This window comes from Lepisosteus platostomus, unplaced genomic scaffold (assembly GCF_059453375.1).
Source record: "Lepisosteus platostomus isolate fLepPlt1 unplaced genomic scaffold, fLepPlt1.hap1 Scaffold_47_H1, whole genome shotgun sequence".
NCBI lineage: Eukaryota > Metazoa > Chordata > Actinopteri > Semionotiformes > Lepisosteidae > Lepisosteus > Lepisosteus platostomus.
In genome coordinates, this window is record NW_028291667.1 from 130,620 (window position 1) to 150,496 (window position 19,877).

Genomic DNA, 19,877 nt, shown 5'->3' on the forward strand with positions numbered 1-19,877 from the left:
TTCAGACCAGCAAGCAAACCCACGGCTATTTCGGTTTTCTATCTAGGCAACGTTGGTGTCTGCAATAGCATACATGAAAGCGTGATGCAATTTCTGTGGCTACATTTGTTGCACGTCATGCACAGTAAGAGTGATTCTAACACCAAATAAAAAGTCAACAATTAGCGATCACGCCTTCTCCTCAGTTAACCCACTGAAACCCTTGCTGTTAACAGTTCTTTACTGCGTGCTTTACGAGCACCTACATATCGTGTCGGTTCTTTCAGCTTTATTCATTAGGTTTTCAAAGGCATAAGTAGAGCACCAGAGGTGCGAACGCAGAATGTGTGGTAATCTGAAGAACTGCTTTCCATGGCAGCGGGTCCAAGCGATTTAGCGTTTTTATAGTACCGGGAAAGGAGAAGCGGCACTTTGCCTTTGCCGCGCAGGCACAAGGCGACTTGCGGCAGACGCCGGAGTCGGCAAGTTCCGAACCTGCGCGGGGAGTCCCCAACGCATTTCGAGTCCATCGCCTTAACCACTCGGCCATGACAAAAGCGAGCTCGCTGCCGCCGCATTCCTCCTATAATCTAACACGGAGTGCGAGGTTGCTGCGGAAACCTTTTTAAAGTCGCTCTCCGTTAAAAAAAAAATACCTTACACAAGATTCGTGCCGGCAGACAGACACGCCTCAGAGGGTTTAAGGCTGGCTTCACGTTCAAATGATAAAGTCCCCCAGTCCGGATGTCAAAATGCAACTTTGGCAGACAGAAAAAACATCAACAAACCACAAATGTGGAAAAGGATTTTACAAGCTGCACCACACTGCACTTTCAAAAGCATTTACATTCGTGTTAGACGCAGGAATTGCCTTTGATTTGCGCGCTTACGAACGCCATGGAAAACGAAACAAAACTAAAGCCCTCAGCTCCTGCACTTGATTATAATGCCGTTACGTGTCGAAGCAGGAATTTACGTCATCCTACCACTGCAACACGGGGAATAGAGGGAAATGAGCACAAGCTACGAATTGTCTCTAAACAGTCCCTACAGTTGTAAGACGCCTGGAAGCGTGCACCCCCATCATTAATCTTTGCGCATCTGTGCAAGGTAAACTCTGGAGCAGTCTCTAAAACGGCTCAAAGGAAACACGTGATTGATTCCATGTGCATCTGGGGTTCATTTCTTATTTACATTTAATTCAAGGGAAAGGCTTGGGTCAGTTTCAGACGGCCTCCAACAGCGAGATTCAAGCGCCCCACCTTCAGCCCAATCTGCGCCGCCAGAACGCCAACGGCTCCTCTGGTCTCCGGGGTGCGGTTGTGACTCCGTAACCTAAAGTGTTGGTGGCAGACAAATGGAGACTAACAGGTGATGTCCTAGGACATGACTACGTTGTGACACTCGGTGGGGATGGTGACCATTGCTTGGAAAAGAGTGCGAGGCCCCTTTAGAAAAACATTTTGTTAACAGGCATTCTGCCTCAGCCTAAACACCTATAGCTTGCAAAGCGCATGCTATTAGACAGGCACCTCTGCAAGACCTTAAGAGTCTCTTAAACTAGTGATAGTAAGGTGTTCCCAATGGGCGATGTTTGGCTTTCAAATCATCTGTCTGTGGAAGCGCCGAGATGCAGCTGTTTAAGGCTTAGAAGCAGCTGACTGTTTCACTACCTAGCTGATTACTGTCAGTCAGGGAGCTCAGAGGTGAAAAGCCTGTCTGAGAGACAATTCGCCGTCGATCAGTTCAATATGTTCCGTACCAGCTCGGCGCACCTGAGATCATCTTGGTAGCCGTGTAGCTCAGATGAGTGAGAGCGTGTCTGTGTGTACCACCGTGATTGGATGCCGGTCCTTCTCAGGTCACAGTAAACCTTCTGCTGCCTAACTTTCCTAATTTTGGGGATCCCTTTGAAAAAGCAAAGGAAAAAAAAACTGGCTCTTCATCAGCATGATCGACCCAACCCAGTGTGGCGCAGTGGCCTAATGGATAAGGCACTGGCCTCCTAAGCCAGGGATTGTGGGTTTGAGTCCCATCTGGGGTGCTCCTGTCCCATTTTGAGCGTACAAATGTCCTTTTGATTTGCAAAGCTGCAACCCCACCTTACTCAGTGAGCGTCTCTGCTTTTCTCTCACATACAGTTGGGAGAAAAACTTTTGTAAACAGCCCTTCGGAATGATGTGGATTTCTGCATGAATGGCTCCTAACATGTGATCTTATCTTTATCTAAGTCATAATAATTAATAAAGAGAGTCTGATTTAACAAACAACACACGCCCAACATTTGACATTGCTGTTTCTTTATTGACCAAATGGTTTAAACAATCAAGGTCATTGATGGAAAAAGTACGTGAACCCTTATATTAAGGAGCTAGTGGAACCTCCTTTATGACAAAAACCTCAACCCCCACTTTCTGTAGCGGCTGGTCAGACCTGAGCAGCGGTTAGGAGGTATTTTGGCCTATTCCTCTATGAAAAACTGTTTCAGTTCATGTATATTTTTGGGATGTCTTGCACTGAACGGCCTGCTTCAGATCACGCCACAGCACTTCAATGGGATTGGGGTCAGGACTCTTACTTGGCCATCCCAAAATACGGAATTTCTTTTGTTTCAGCCACTCTGTTGTTGATGTACTCCTTTGTTTTTGTCATGCTGCATGACCCAGCGTCTTTCGAGTTTTAGATCACAGGCAGACACCCTGACGTTCTGCTGTAGATTTTCCTGATACATCTTGGAATTCATCGGTCCCTCGATGATTGCAAGCAGTACAGCCTCCGCCATGCTTCCCAGGTGGGATGAGGTTTTGGAGTTGGTATGCAGTGTTTTGTTATCTCCAAACATAACGCTGTGCACATTTACCAACAAGTTCAACTTTTGTCACGTCTGTCCACAGAACATTGTTCCAGGAGTTGTGGAACATCCATGTGGTCTTTAGCAAACTTGAGAGGGGCAGTGGTGGTTTTTTTTGGGGGGAGAGCAGTGGTTTCCTCCATGGTGACCTCACATGATCACCACTCCTGTTCAGATTTTTTCTTATGGTGGACTCATGAACACAGACGTAAGACAAAGTCAACCACCTGTTCGCTAGATCCCATCCCCACTCAGCTAGTCAAAGATTCCCTCGAAGGACTGGCAGGACCTATAATTAGTATGATGAATGCATCGCTTGCGTCAGGCGTTGTACCTGATCAATTTAAGGTAGCGGTTGTTAGACCGCTCCTTAAGAAGTCAAATTTGGATCCACAAGTTCTTAACAACTACAGGCCTGTCTCAAAGGTCCCATTTCAATCTAAAAGTCTTGGGAGAATAGTTGTTGCCCAACGTCAATCGTATCTGGATTCAAATAATATACTTGAGAAATTTCAGTCTGGTTTCTGAAACTGCATTAACAAGAGTCGTAAATGATATTCTCTTAGCTACTGATGCGGGGAATGCAACAGTGCTTGTGCTTCTAGATCTTAGAGCTGCCTTTGACACGGTTGACCTCTCTGTTTTGTTACACAGGCTTGAGTTTGAGGTTGGCTTATCTGGAACCGTCCTTCAGTGGTTTACTTCACATTTTACTCATCGTTTTCATTATGTTCAAATATCTAATAATTGTACTGCTTCATCAATGTCACCAGTTCAATTTGGGGTACCAGAAGATCAGTGCTGGGACCAATATTGCTCTCTCTCTCTACATGCTGCTGCTAGGTAGGATAATCTGAAAAAATAATATGAACTTTCATTCATATGCTGATGACACTCAAATAAACATTTTGTTTACACCAAACGACAACTCTTCTATTATCAGTTTAGTTAAATGCATTAAGGAAGGAAATACTTGGATGTGTGAAAACTTTTTGTTACTCAACTCTGAGAAAAATGAGGATTTGTTGATCGGAGGCAACAATACTGATAGGACTACTATAACTTCAGCACTTAACTCAGAGGATTTAAACATTTGCCTCAAAGAGACAGCACGTTACCTAGGCGGCATATTAGACACAAGGCTCTTAACAACTTGCATTGTTAAGTGCCTTGGGACAACCTTGTTGTGAAAGGCGCTATATAGAAATACATTGATTTGAATTGAATTGACAATGTAAAATGTTGTGTGTGTTGTTTGTTAAACAAGACTGTCTTTATTTATCAAAAAATAAAAGGAATTTGCTAGGAATGCAAACGTTAGGTTGCGCTTCTTCATGCTGCATCGTCGGCATGAGTGGAGCTTTTTAAACGTCTGTACTTACTGTGCCCCATAAGAAATCGTTTGTCCCCGTTCAAAAGAGATTGTGCGATGTCCTGCAGTGTTCGCAAAGCAAACCTTTGACAGTTTGAAAAGAGGAATTTATTCTGCTTCCTGTGCGTGCAGTAGTTACAAAGTTGAACGTCTTTACACGATTTGCTGCAGTTTTCAGTGGGCGGGCTTTGTCAGATGGCTTGGAAAAACGCACTGTGTTTCGGCTCGGGAAACATCATGAGAAGTGTCCTGCATGTTTTCTGTGTATAGCTGTCTTTTAACGCATACAGAATTCATTCGAAATCATTGATTTCTCCAATTAACAAGGGTCCCTTAAAAGATGAGTCAAAGTAACGTCTAATCAGATTAGTTTCCTTAGAGCTGGTTCAGAGTTTGCTCAAGAGTTTACCTTTCACAGATGCGCAAAGAAGAATGTTGGGGGTGCATGCTTCAAGGTGCCTTACAGCTGTAGGGAGTGATTCGAGATGATTCGTGGCGTGTGCTCGTTCCCATATACCGTACGCCCCGGGGTGCAGTGCTAGGATGACGTAAAATACCGCTTGGGCACGTAACGGCGTTATATGCAAGTGCGGGACGTGAGGGTTTTCGTTTGTTCATTTTGTTTTGCTCTGCTTTGCTTTGTTTCGTGGTCAAGAGGCGTAAGGTAAGTCGTAATCCAGGGAGAACACTGGTGGCAAACAGTCCGAGGTGAGAGGCGAGGTCCAAAGTCGAAAAGGCAGAAGGGGAGTCCAATATCCAGAATAAACGAGGTAATGGAAAAAACGCCAGGTAGAGCTCTCAAGGAGTAGACTCAATACCAGCGGGAAGCAGGTAAAGATGGTAAAAATAGCACTGCGTACCGCACGGTGGAGTGTGTGCAGGTGGGTTAACTCGTGCGGCGGCGTTTGTTAATAATCACCCGCTGCTGGTGCTGTTTAGATTGCTTAAGAGTTGGTCTTAACTGCCTGGCGGTCATGACAAGCTCCTCTTTAAGCTGTGGTTTAGTTTTGCATTCATGTGTTTCTAGAGCAGTTATTTATGGGGGTGGGTGGGTCTTTCACAGAGGCTCAGGACAAATCCCCTGCATGAAAGTCTACTGTGTGCGTTCAAACAGTCACAGGTCAAGAGCCAGGCAGGAGGACAATGGACAGAAGAAGCAACGAACTAAAAATAAAAGAACGAATATGAAAAAGCCACCATCTTTTTCTTTTTGACATTTTCCGACTTTCATGCAAGCCAGGACAAAGTTGCTCGTAGCTACTTGTGGATTCAAATACTCTATCGAGTGCTTTGATGAGTTTTTGCAATTTGATTGTCGTCCTGTCAGCCTGTTTCTGTTTTTTTTTTTCAATCTAGTGATGGAAAGTAAGAGGGAAATGATGGAGCAATCAATAACCGCTCCGGAAAAATGGCAGAAAGAAATGGCCCGTCACTAAGGACATTTGTGAAGCAGAGGAGTGACATCACCACAAAGGCGACTTATTCTGCTGATCGTTTTGGTGAATAATGATTGAGGCGTGTTAAGAGAAAGGTAGCTGCGTCAGCATGCTTAGGCTGCAAAGGATAAAGCAAAGGTTTACTCCATGCTGAAAAGAGAAGAAAAGAAGCACAACGTTTCGGCTGTGGAGCCTTCTGCGCCATCTTCTTTAGCAATGGTGATGATGTTTACATTGGAAAAACTGAGACACGCATACTGGAGGGGCTTGAACCACCAACTTTTCAGCACCACAGAGTCTGACAGTCTTTTGTGCGCCCTACATTTGCAGGTTTATGGTCAAAGAAAACAATCACTTGCGCTTCTTGCAGCCGGCAATCTTTTTCCACTGACAACCAAGAAATGGATTTCATCTTTCACAAGCTGTATGGATTTCTTCAAAAACAAGTTATTCCAGAAAGGAAATGAATTCTTGCATTAAACTGAACCAAGCTGTACATGTTTGTCTGAAATGAGACATGCGGCACAACAAGACACGGAGAGAGGCACCGCTGGTATTCAGACCCAGGATCGCCTGCTTACTAGGCAGGCACTTTAAGCCACTAGGGAACAGCGCCAGCAGAGCACCGTGCTTTTACAGACACTTGGACACATCTGCGTTCGGTGTGCACTTAACCTGCTCTCTGAGCCCGTTGCCTCCGTCCCATTTAATAGCAGAACTGACGCCAAGAGAAATGATGAGAAATGGCATTTATCTGGCACTTCTCATGTCCAAGGAGCTCAATGCCCTTGACACCTCCCCAAGGCGACAGAACTGTGCATTCTTTGGCGACAACATTTTTTCTTTTGTTTTATTTCTATACTTATTGATAGAATAAAAACGATATGTCATGTACTGTAAGGGAAATGTCTGTTTTCATGGGGAAAGCTAGCACCAGCAAATGTTGTGTTTAGAAGAAGTGATTTAACATGACACGTGACCTAATTTACCGGAGCAAAAGCTCACCCAGCAAGCCCTGCTTTACTTCTACAGGAGAGAAGTACTGTAGAGTCTGCAAGATGTTCAGCTGGGTAGCTACGTCAGCATGCCTCGGCTGCAAAGGAACAAGTAATAGGTTTATTGCATGCTGAAAAGAGAAGAACGGAAACACAGCGTTTCGGCCGTGAGGTCTTCTCACACCTGAAGAAGCCTCACACCTGTAAAAGGCTCCATGGTTTTCTTTCTTCTCTTTTCAACATGGAATACACCTATTGTCTGCAAGATGTGACAATTTCACGGTGTTTTGGAAGAAAACCTTTTTTCTTTGAATTCAAAATCAATCAGAATTTCAGCACGACACACCAACACTTTTTCTGTTTTAAGGAGATGATATTTTAAACCTGATAAAAATAGTAGGAAACACAAGTTTCTTGCTGTGAAAATTTAGATGGGGAAGTGTACTACTGGTAGCAGTGTAGAGCTCTCTGTGGTGGAATGCAAACACATGTTCTATGGGCCAGTGGCGTAATGGATTACGCGTCTGACTTTGGATCAGAAGATTGTAGGTTCGAGTCCTGCCTGGTTTGTGAGGCTTTTAAACCTCTCAGGTTCCTCGGTAACAGGTTGCCGTCATGTATATGAACTATAGAAAAGCATCTGCCACAACCCGTAAATTAGCACGCAAGTGCGGGCTAGTTAACACAGAACTGTATGGAGATCATCTCCAGCTCCGAGCTCAATTGCAATGAAAAAACATGCAGAACAGAACTGGAGAGCAGCTGAATTTGTGCTCAGTAGGGTGGGGAGGACTCAGCATTGCTATTGTTCTAATTGGCATGAACTGCAGGGGATCTGAATCAGAACACGTCACTTAGTTCGATCATTGCGTCAATATGTAGGCCACGTTAATATAGAATTATTACTTTGTCTGTCTCGTCTTTGTATATAGGTGAATGTCCCTGACAATTTCATGTTAGTTTTTAAGAACGACATTGGTGCTAATATATACATATATAGCATATAAGGAACACGTAAAAGTTTAGTCCATGCTGAAAAGATAAGAAAACCGCCACAACGTTTCATCTCGGAATAAATCTTTACTTGTTGTTTTGCAGCCTACCCATTCTGACCTAACTCCTCCCTTGAAATTCCCTAACAGATAAGGGTACGTAACGGCTCATGCGATGCTCAGTTGCAATTTGTCCCAAAACAAACAAGAACAGCAGCTGAGGGTTTGAGTTTGAACATGCACTGTATTAAAGCAGCTTTTATTTCCATTGATAAATGCTAGATATTCCTACAGAGATTCTCCAGGTAGTAAGCGATTCCTGTTTCTGTTTCTATTTCTGTTTCATATATATATACAGTATATATACAGTATTGTACTATTATTATATAATTGTTACACTGTGGCTGTGTTGTGTGTGTTAAGCTGCTGTTGCACTGCAATTTCCCTCACGGGATCAATAAAGTATCTATCTATAAGAAGACATTACCAACAACGACCACAAGATGGAGATATTGTCTAGACATTACCAACAACGACCACAAGATGGAGATATTGTCCAAAGAGGCAAGAAGGGCAAAGCCGCGATAAGGTAAAATCATTTTTTGTAAGAGATTGCTGTCAGAATGCACATCCGTATCCCAAACAGAATCTCTAGTAAAATATGATCATTTGTGAAACAGGCAATTGAGTGTCTGCTACAATATGATTGCTACAGATGCAGCCATTCAAAATGCGCGGGCGTACGCTGTACGCAGTCTACCACAAGTTACCGGTAAATACCGCGAGTTACCGGTAAATACCGCTAGCAAAATAATAGTATCCGGAATTTCCGCAAGGTGGCGCTAATAAAGCTCAACTTCTCATGTTTGAGCTGTAGCCATCAAAGTCTTTAATGAAGATATTACTAATAGTATTAATAATAAATGAACTTGGACAAGCTGTAAACTCAAAGTATTGCCCTGGTCCACATTATTTTTTTCATTGACCGTCTTTGTAAAAGTAACACCACAGCATTTCGCAATCACGCATTTTTTTCCAATCATGCAAAGTACAGTAATTTTTGAGAATCGATTCACCATGCCTTTCACATGCTCATAAAAGAGGTTGATTTAGGAACATAAACATATTACCGTATGCAAACTGTACTGTATACAGTTTGTATATGTATATGTATATGTATATGTAATGTCTTAACTGTGCCCGTTTAAGTATTGAATATTTATTTGGAATTTTACCACTGAAGGGAAATCTTAGTGCCTGAGCATAAAAAGAATAGGAGCATACTGCAACACGTGTGAAGGCCATAAACGATATTAATTTTGGAACATAAACATACAGTATATGGCTGGTCTCGGTACTTTAAAGAAAACATACACGAAACATGGTTTCATTATGACCAGAATCGGTCTTGAGATATTTTTAACTTGATTTACAGTATTTGAGAGGTATGTCTTGACACCGATACTACGTAAATACTCCTCACGTATATGTTTCTAGGTTTATATTATGCATTTCATACGGTCAAATTGCTTTTGAGCAACTGATAAGAAGCGCGAAACGGTATGCCCAGGGCGTTTTAGTTTTCGTTTTGTTTTAATGCAGTGCAGTGGATTGATTAGAGATATCAAGTACATACAAGTCATTTTTTAAATGTTGTAGTTCGTCTTGTAAAAATGTTACGAGTACATCATCTGTCAACAATTACACAGGTTCTGTTTCCATATTGCGGTTTTTGGTTACGTAATATTATTTTCTAATTTCACGTTGTGAATATATGATTTGGGCAAACAGAGCCGCAAAGAAGTACATTATGGGTTGTTGTTGTTTTTTTGCAGTTTTATCTAAAATAAGTGATGCTTAAACCTTTGTCTGATTCTTGTGAAACTATCCACACGACAGTTACCTAGGAGTTGACTTCAGTGATGTCACTGATGGGATGTTTCTAAAAATCCATCCTCTGTAAAACATCTTCTCTAGTTGTTCTGCATATGTATTCGCTAATGAAGCTGCGTGTTCTGAGCCTGGTTCTCTACATTTCTGTATGAACCAGCTTAGAGGGCTAAAGACAGCTTGTGTTTAAATTGAGTGTAAGGTAATTTATGCTTCTAAAGTCATGGTCAGCATTTATTATTGTACTGTGCTGTAAACTTCTTCTGTGCCTAATTACATTATTTTATAGTCGATAATGTTTCTGTAGTGCTTTTTCAGCCCTCAGCATGTGTCTGCGCTGGTGGTGCTGTGGGTTAGGTTCCTGACTCCTATGTCACATGGTCTGTGGTTGAATCTCATGGAACTATGACTTTAATTTTTAACAAACATTTCTTTGAAAAAATGAAACATTTCCCTTGGTCAGAGATTAAATAAAACCTCACTCGCATCAAAACAAATTTATATTTCTAAATATCACAACATGATCGAATTTACGTCTTTTTAATAACAATGAATAGTCACCTATGCGTTACAAAATAAACATTTATATTGATTTGAATCGCGTTTTGATTTAAATCGTAAACGCGTGTTTAAATATATGTGTTTAAAGGCGATATACTGTATAAAAGTGCTGATTCTAATGGAATGTGTTCGGCCGGGGATTCAAAAAAATTATTTTTTTTAATTGCGAATCTAAGGAAAATTGCAGTATAACTTTGTTCATGCACAAACAGTGGCATGTTACATTATAATTTGGGTGTCTCCTCTTGCCAGAAAGCTCTAAATTGCATTTTGAGTGCGGTTTTTGACTTTTTCTAAATTGCAACCCATAAATAAAGCTGATACAGTTTAGACTTACTGTATTCTAAACTGTATTACAACATCACATTGGACAATGCAACGTAAATTGCAAAAATGCACTTGGAATCTGTCCAAGCCCTACTACGAAAATTATTTAAACTGCGACACTTATCATTCATCTTTAAATAAACTTTATTTTATATAGCGTTTTAAGCGAATAGATAATTAGATTGCTCATAAACCTAATCGCTTTTTCTACATAAACACAGCGTGATTGCTCTCTGAAAATGCTTTTTTCTTTATATTTAGGCTCAGATTTCAACTATAGATCGTATTATTATGAACTTTCTTGGAAAAATGTCTTTTATGTAAACCATGTTTGCTATTAATTCATTTAGGGCTAAAATACGTTCATTGTCTTCCAATCGAGTCGAGTTGACATTGGAAGCTTGCCACGCCCGGACTGTTACACCAACGCATTAGCATGTTGAAGCGATTTCATTGAGGAGGCCATCTACTAGTTAACACTGTACTTCCTACTTTGAAAATACCTGTGAAATTGGTTTAATTCGTCACAGCCAGCACTCCGGCAGAGAGGGGGGTTGTACTCGTTAATGTCTGATGACATACAAGTGGAAAGATTACAGATTTTAATCGTTTTTTTTCTGAACCAGGGAAAATCTGATCATGTTTCTCTATAACAATAATAAAAAACTTTATTTTCAATTATTTTACATATCCCGCTTGCACATCGCATGACTTTAATAAATCTATTCTTTATTAATACTAAATAAATAATACTAAAAATACTTCAGCAAAGAGGTCACTTGATTTTTGGAATAATTCCAAATAGCACAATGATCCACTGGCATTCCTGAAGTCTGTTTAGTGCATAATCTTCCAAATACAATCACTAAGCAATTATAAGAATTATACCATCCTATTTCTTTGTGATGTCCTGTAAAAACTAAACCTATTTTTATAAGGCTTTTACTCAAAAGATTTCCAAACACACAAAGCATTTGTGAAGTACTATAGTATTTCTAAAGGTTACTGGTACAACATCAATCATTAAAGCTTAACAATAAAGTTTAGATTGCTGACTATGGACTAACTACATTAACTAACTGCAATGCAACACTATACATTTTACAAGAATATCTGGTTGAATTCTTGCATTTGTAGCCAATTTAATGCGAGAGAAATAAGCCAATTTAATTATTTCACAAAAAATAATGTGATATAAAATGGATGTTTTTAACTTTATTGTAGTGTTTTAGAAACTAATATGTCTTCAAAAATGGTTGTTTTTCACTCCTAGGAATGAAAGCTGTTGTTATATAATGTTTATTTTCAAATTTTGAAAAATCAAAGGATTCTAGCTTTCTCCCCTTGCAGGCATCGGACACAGAGAACCTCATGGTTTTCCTAAAAATCATTTTTTATGTTCCCTGGTGTTCCAAACTTAGTTTTAATCAATTTTAATTTGTTATTATGTTAAAAACAGGGTAATAAATTTCTAATTGGACTATAAATAATGTCATATTGTCTGCTATAAAACTGATGTTTTCAACTCTATTGTAGAGATTCTAGAATCAACTAATAGAGAATTGAAATAAAAAAGGGCATAAGAAAACATTGCCAACAACGACCACAAGATGGAGATATTGTCTAGACATTACCAACAACGACCACAAGATGGAGATATTGTCCAAAGAGGCAAGAAGGGCAAAGCTGCGATAAGGTAAAATCATTTTTTGAAAGAGATTGCTGTCAGAATGCACAACTGAATCCCAAACAGAATCTCTAGTCAAATATGATCATTTGTGAAACAGGCAAATGAGTCTCTCAGGTGCCCATTGCTCATTTTCAGACACATTTATGCAATACTTTCACCATGCGTTGAGCAATAGGGATTAAAGATACCAGAGGTAAGGTTTAAAAGTGATTCTGAGGTGCAACACATCAGCGATACAGCTAGGCATCTGAAATGCGGGGTTTGAGAGCCCTTCAGGGAACACCGTACCCTAAAGGTACCAGAAGTCCACTAGTATAAGCATTAAGTCACTGTCACCCCTGTTACAATGTGATTGCTACATATCTTCATTTCTTTGGTTTTTAAGGAGTAAGAGTGCAGGGGGTCTAAATCTGCGATCCAGTGTGTTGAAGTATTTCACAACACTACCTGTAGCCCGTATGGAAATAAATACTAATTCTGATTATTGCCCTGGGCATGTACCAATAAATCACTGAGCATATAGCACTGTGTTGAAGCTAGAGACCTGTATGTAATATTATGGTGCTAAAATGTCATTTTCACATATATTAATGTAATAAATGATTGCTTATGCTTAATAAACAAATCTAATTAAAATAAAAACTTAAGTTTTGTATTTGTTTTGTACCATAGAACATGATTTTCTTTGTATTTCAAGCCCACAAAGTGTCCAAATGATGCACGACATGATATAAGGAAGATTATCACATGAAAAATCGGTATTATCTTTCTCATGAAAATGCATTCCTTTCATTACCTTTTAATTTTTAAAATGAACTCAAGTTGTGTATAATGTAATAATTTAAGTAGAATAGATTCTAATAATATAATGATCCAGTGTGTTGCACTACTTCACTGCTTCACTGTTCTATGCCGTATGGAAATAAATCCTCAGACTGCTTACTGCCCTGGGCTTGTACCAATAAATTACAGGAGCACATCTATATATCACTGCGTTGAAGCAGGAGACAGACAATCACTGCAAACACATCCTAAATACAGTGTTCCAGCACCTTTGACCTCATCCAGAACGTATCATTTCTTGAAAGGGATTGCTGTCTGAATGCACATCTGAATCCCAAACAGAATCTCTAGTAAAATACGATCATTTGTGAAACAGGCAAATGACTGTCTCAGGGGCCCATTACTCATTCTCAAGACACATGTATGCAGTACGTACACCATGCATTGAGCAAAAGGGATCAAAGACACCACAGGTAAGGTTAGAAGTCATTCTGACTATATTCTAAAATATTGGACTCATATTCTTATGATGGCAGACATGATGCTGCGTTTAAAACCGGGGTTAATGGACATTATATGACTGTCAATTCTGTTTTGTTTTGGAGACACTTGGCTGCCTATATGGTACAGTGCAGCGTGAAGGAAACATTTTCCAAAACTGTGTCAGCTCAAAAGTTGTAAGAGAACCTCTCCAGCTGCTTTAACTCTCTTCATTTTTGTCATTTAATTGTCTGTCGGCACGATGTGGCAGCGTTGCATGACAACCCATCTCACCACGGAAAGGAACCTAACAGCTTTGGTAAGAGAGGAGAAAAGGACCTGGCCAGTAAGGGGCTCGAACCCACGACTTTGGCGTTATTAGCACCATGCTCTAACCAACTGAGCTAACCGGCCTCACGACAGTGATCCTCTCTGTGCAGCGCCTTTTACTTCTATTGACAAATGATAGCGATTCGAAGAGAGATCCTTCAGACCAGCAAGCAAACCCACGGCTATTTCGGTTTTCTATCTAGGCAACGTTGGTGTCTGCAATAGCATACATGAAAGCGTGATGCAATTTCTGTGGGTACATTTGTTGCACGTCATGCACAGTAAGAGTGTTTCTAACACCAAATAAAAAGTCAACAATTAACGATCACGCCTTCTCCTCAGTTAACCCACTGAAACCCTTGCTGTTAACAGTTCTTTACTGCGTGCTTTACGAGCACCTACATATCGTGTCGGTTCTTTCAGCTTTATTCATTAGGTTTTCAAAGGCATAAGTAGAGCACCAGAGGTCTGAAGAACTCATTTCCATGGCAGCAGGGCCAAGTGATTTAGCGTATTTATAGTACCAGGAAAGGAGATGCGGCACTTCGCCTTTGCCACAGAGGCACAAGGATACGTGTGGCAAACGCCATAGTCGGCAGGATTCAAACCTGCGCAGGGAGTTCTCAACGGATTTCGAGTCCATCGCCTTAACCACTCGGCCACGACTACAGCGAGCTCACCCCCGCCGCATTCCTCCTATAATCTAACACGGAGTGCGAGGTGGCTGCGGAAACGTTTTCAAAGTCGCTCTCTGTTAAAAAAAAATAAATACCTTTGACAAAATACGTGCCGGCAGACAGACATGCCTCAGAGGGTTTAAGGCTGGCTTCACTTTCAAATGATAAAGTCTCCCCGTCCGGATGTCAAAATGCAACTTTGGCAGACAGAAAAAACATCAACAAACCACAAATGTGGACAAGGATTTTACAAGCTGCACCACACTGCACTTTCCAAAGCATTTACATTCCTGTTAGACGCAGGAATTGCCTTTGATTTGCGCGCTTACGAACGCCATGAAAAACGAAACAAAACTAAAGCCCTCAGCTCCTGCACTTGATTATAATGCCGTTACGTGTCGAAGCAGGAATTTATGTCATCCTACCACTGCAACACGGGGAATAGAGGGAAATGAGCACACGCTACGTACGTCTCAATCACTCCCTAGAGTCGTAAGGCGCATTGAAGGGTGCACCCCCATCATTAATCGTTGCGCCTCTGTGAAAGGAAAGCTCTTGAGCAGTCTTTGAAACAGCTCGGATTAAACACTTGATTGCTTCCATGTGCATCTGGAGCCCATTTCTAATTTTCACTTCACGCCGCCCAAAGCATTTCTAAAACATGAGATTCGCGTTTGGGAATGCGCCCTGCCCTACGAATAAAACAGGTCTACGGGTCAGAAACCTGCTCCACGGAAAACAGTTCTGTTGCGCTTTTGATCAAAGGGAGATTCGCTGTTCTTACTTTTTGATGACATAACACCCAAAGGGGCTTCTTTGGAGCTGGATTCCAACCAGCATCCTAAAGTTTCTTGGCGGTATCCTTTACAGTCCTCTGTTCGGTCGACAAGGGACAGAAGGGGGCAGCTTTCCTCACACACACAGTGCAATGTACTGTAGTGTTCCCGTTCATTGAATTCGCAGTTCTGCATCAGACCTCTAACTCGTTTCCTTAGCTTGGATTTAAGCCACGAAGCAGGCTTCTACTGTATAAGGAATCACAAACTATTTGAGAGGCCATCATCCCAGGGGGAACTGACAAAGTCTATCCCTAAACACCTAGCGCAATCTCTCGAGAGACTGTCAAAAATCGCTTTCTCCATTTCCGTTGCAAGTAAGTGAAAATGCGGTCTCAAACCAGAGCCACTTGGCAGCAGCGGCACGTAAATACTGTTACTGTCACTGCTCGATACTGACGTTAGCCTACTATACCATGTTCAGCCACCGCTAGGAAATGTACGGCTCTAGTACTGGAGCAAACAACAGGAGGGCCAAAGGCACACGGGCACACATGTCAGACATGGAGAGTGACGAGAATGGGACTCAAACCCATGCGTGCAGAGTACAGTGGATTAGCAGTCCATTGCCTTAACCACTCGGCCACCTCATCTAGGAAACTGGGCTGTCCAGACATGGGTTGCCGCGCTCCAGATGATCTTTTTCTTTTTTTTCCCTCGTACTCGAGGGTCATTTTCCTGTTCCACATGCGATTTCAACATTTTCCTTGGGAGATGTCAAGCCAGCAACCCACTACTGTGGTTCAGTGGCCATTGTGGAGTTCAGTGGCCCTGTTGTACACAGAATGCACATTGAGCTCCTTGGACATGAAAAGTTCCAGATAAAAGCCATTTGTCATCCTTTCTCTTGGTGTCGATGTTGCTATTGTATGTAAAGGTGGCAACTTGCTCAGCGAACAGGCGGAGCACACACCGAATGCAGATGTGTCTGAGTGGTGTGTCCAAGTGGCTGCAAAACGACAGCACTCCCAGGGCGCCGTGGCTTAGTTGGTTAAAGCGCCTGTCTAGTAAACAGGAAATCCTGGGTCCGAATCCCAGCGGTGCCTTTTTTGTTCTGTGTTCTTGAACAGAACTGGTCATTATGGACAACCGCCTACAGCTAGACTTAATTAAATGCAAGTATTCATTTCCTGTCTTTAACGCGACTTGTTTTTCTTAAAATGGATGCAACTTGCAAAACATGAAATACAAACCTTGCTAATCAGCGCAATCGGCTGGCAAAAAAAAAGAAGTCAGCAATGTTTTTTTTCTTTAACCTTAACCCTGCTAATGGAGAAGAGTTAAACGACTGAGTCTATGCAGCTTAAACGGTCCGCACGTCGGGTTCTTAGCTGAAAGGGTGGTAAATCCCGCTCACCCCAGTCCTTAATCTTTTAAAAGGATACAAAATTGAACCTAGTCGCCACATCACATACATCCTGTTCAATAATAAAAAGGTAACATCTATCCTCGCTCCAGAGTAAATCTCACGTTGAGGGCACCTTTTTTTTTCACTTTACCGTGAATCGAGCTCGGCTGCACAGAGGAGAGAGCAGAGCAATGAGGTCACGGGGACAGGGGAGTCACACGCTGGCGGTTTGAATACGCGGAAGATCACTGAGGGATCCACAGTATATGGACCCTCCGTGCGCCATCAGTCCGCACTCCGGACTCTGAATCCTGCCATCCGAGTTAAGATCTCGGCGGAACCTGAGGCGCAGTTCCTTCTTAAAACGTAATCTGGTGAGCATTTCTAGAATCGTACTTGTATAGATGCAGCCTTTAATGTGTTGCTAGGTTAAAATTGATGACTTCTTGTATTTCAGTAGGCAACTGCCCTCTTGATTTCAGATTTAATTTCTTTATTACAGGGGCGCTTTTATGAAGACAGAGTCATGTTCAGGTACTTTGCTTGATGGAGGAAGCTCATTTCAGACTCTGTGATCTGCTCACCTGGAAAGGTCTGCTGTACTACTACAAGAGAGAAGTAGAGTCTGGAAGAAGGGACAATTTTATGATTCTTTGGAAGGTAGGTTTTGTTTTCTTTGAAATCGAAATGAATCAGAATATCAGTGCAAAAGACAAACTCTTGGTTTGGTTTAAAGAGATATGGTTTTAAAATAGACAAAATGTAGAAAACAGGTGTTTCTCACTTTTGGAAAAGAATGGACCGGGGGTAATAGTTTACTAGTTGCAGTGCTGAGCTCATCGGGTTGCAGTCCTGCAATGGATAACGCGTTTGACTATGGATCAGGAGATTGTAAGTTTGACTCCTGCCTGGCTCGGGTCGTTTTTAAACGCATCGGGCTACTCCCCTAAGTAGTCTGTGCTACTTACTGCATTGTAATCGTACTCAGTAAGAGATTTCCTTCATGTAAATGAACTGCACCTGACAGCTTTAGAAAATCACCTGGGCTCAGTACGGTGCTGAGAGCTCAGCGTTGCTGTTGTTCTAATTAGCACGCACTGCATCGGCTATGAACCCGAACTTTTCAATTATTCCGATCATTAAGTCAACACGTAGTCCACATGAAAGGTAGAAACATTCTCTTGTCTGTCTCTTGTTTGTATAGAACTGAATGTCCCTGACAATGTACTGTTAGTTTTAATTGAAGAACGGCATTTGTCAAATATATCAGACAAGTTTACGTAACTGCTCATGCGACACTCAGTTGTAATTAGTCAAGAAATAAAGTCGAACAACAGCTGCGGGTTTGATTCTGAACGTATCAGATTGGAGCGCCTTTTACTTCAATTGACAAATGATAGAGATTCGAAGAGAGATCCTTCAGACCAGCAAGCAAACCCACGGCTATTTCGGTTTTCTATCTAGGCAACGTTGGTGTCTGCAATAGCATACATGAAAGCGTGATGCAATTTCTGTGGCTACATTTGTTGCACGTCATGCACAGTAAGAATGTTTCTAACACCAAATACAAAGTCAACAATTAGCGATCACGCCTTCTCCTCAGTTAACCCACTGAAACCCTTGCTGTTAACAGTTCTTTAATGCGTGCTTTACGAGCACCTACATATTGTGTCGGTTCTTTCAGTTTTATTCATTAGGTTTTCAAAGGCATAAGTAGAACACCAGAGGTGCAAACGCAAGATGTGTGGTTATCTGAAGAACTCATTTCCATGGCAGCAGGGCCAAGCGATTTAGCGTTTTTATAGTACCAGGAAAGGAGAAGCGGCACCACGCTTTTGCCGCGCAGGCACAAGGAGACGTGCGGCAGACGCCATAGTCTGCAGGATTCAAACCTACACGGGGAGTCCCCAACGGATTTCGAGTCCATCGCCTTAACCACTCGGCCACGACTACAGCGAGTTCGCCATCGACGCATTCCTCCTTTAATCTAACACGGAGTGCGACGTGGCTGCGGAAACCTTTTCAAAGTCGCTCTCCGTTAAAAAAAAAAAAATACCTTTGACAAAATACGTGCCAGCAGACAGACACGCCTCAGAGGGTTTAAGGCTGGCTTCACGTTCAAATGATAAAGTCTCCCCGTCCGGATGTCAAAATGCAGCTTTGGCAGACAGAACAAACATCAACAAACCACAAATGTGGATAAGGATTTTACAAGCTGCACCACACTGCACTTTCCAAAGCATTTACATTCCTGTTAGACGCAGGAATTGCCTTTGATTTGCGTGCTTACAAACGCCATGGAAAACGAAACAAAACAAAAGCCCTCAGCTCCTGCACTTGATTATAACGCCGTTACGTGTCGAAGCAGAAATTTACGTCATCCTACCACTGCAACACGGGGAATAGAGGGAAATGAGCACACGCTACGAATCGTCTCAATCACTCCCTAGAGTCGTAAGGCGCATTGAAGGGTGCACCCCCATCATTAATCATTGCACCTCTGTGAAAGGAAAGCTCTTGAGCAGTCTTTGAAACAGCTCGGATGAAACACTTGATGGCTTCCATGTGCATCTGGAGCCCATTTCTTATTTTCACTTCACGCCGCCCAAAGCATTTCTAAAACAGGAGATTCGCATTTGGGAATGCGCCCTGCCCTACAAATAAAACAGGTCTACGGGTCTGAAACCTGCTCCACGGAAAACAGTTCTGTTGCGCTTTTGATCAAAGGGAGAGTCGCTGTTCTTACTTTTTGATGACATAACACCCAAAGGGGCTTCTTTGGAGCTGTATTCCAACCAGCATCCTAAAGTTTCTTGGCGGTATCCTTTACAGTCCTCTGTTCGGTCGACAAGGGACAGAAGGGGGCAGCTTTCCTCACACATACAGTCCAATGTACTGTACTGTTCCCGTTCATTGAATTCGCAGTTCTGCATCAGACCTCTAACTCGTTTCCTTAGCTTGGATTTAAGCCACGAAGCAGGCTTCTACTGTATAAACGTCTAGAGGAATCACAAACTATTTGAGAGGCCATCATCCCAGGGGGAACTGACAAAGTCTATCCCTAAACACCTAGTGCAGTCTCTCGAGAGACTGTCAAAAATCGCTTTCTCCGTTTGCGTTGCAAGTAAGTGAAAACGCGGTCTCAACCCAGAGCCACTTGGCAGCAGCGGCATGTAAATACTGTTACTGTGACTGCTCGATACCGACGTTAGCCTACTATAACATGTTCAGCCACCGCTAGAAAATGTACAGCTCTAGTACCGGAGCAAAGAACAGGAGGGCCAACACCGAACGGGCACACGTGTCAGACATGGAGAGCGACAAGGATGG

The 19,877-nt window shown here is 42.0% G+C and overlaps 3 non-coding genes across 3 annotated transcripts; 1 reads left to right on the top strand and 2 right to left on the bottom strand.

Annotated features, from left to right (window-relative positions):
* Positions 1 to 7,130: 7,130 nt before the first annotated feature.
* On the top strand, positions 7,131 to 7,203 carry trnaq-uug (transfer RNA glutamine (anticodon UUG)). The gene has a single exon. It is a non-coding gene; the product is annotated as a tRNA-Gln (tRNA).
* Positions 7,204 to 14,273: 7,070 nt separating this feature from the next.
* On the bottom strand, positions 14,274 to 14,355 carry trnas-cga (transfer RNA serine (anticodon CGA)). The gene has a single exon. It is a non-coding gene; the product is annotated as a tRNA-Ser (tRNA).
* A 4,063-nt stretch (positions 14,356 to 18,418) lies between these two features.
* Positions 18,419 to 18,500, bottom strand: trnas-cga (transfer RNA serine (anticodon CGA)). The gene has a single exon. It is a non-coding gene; the product is annotated as a tRNA-Ser (tRNA).
* Between the last annotated feature and the right edge of the window lie 1,377 nt (positions 18,501 to 19,877).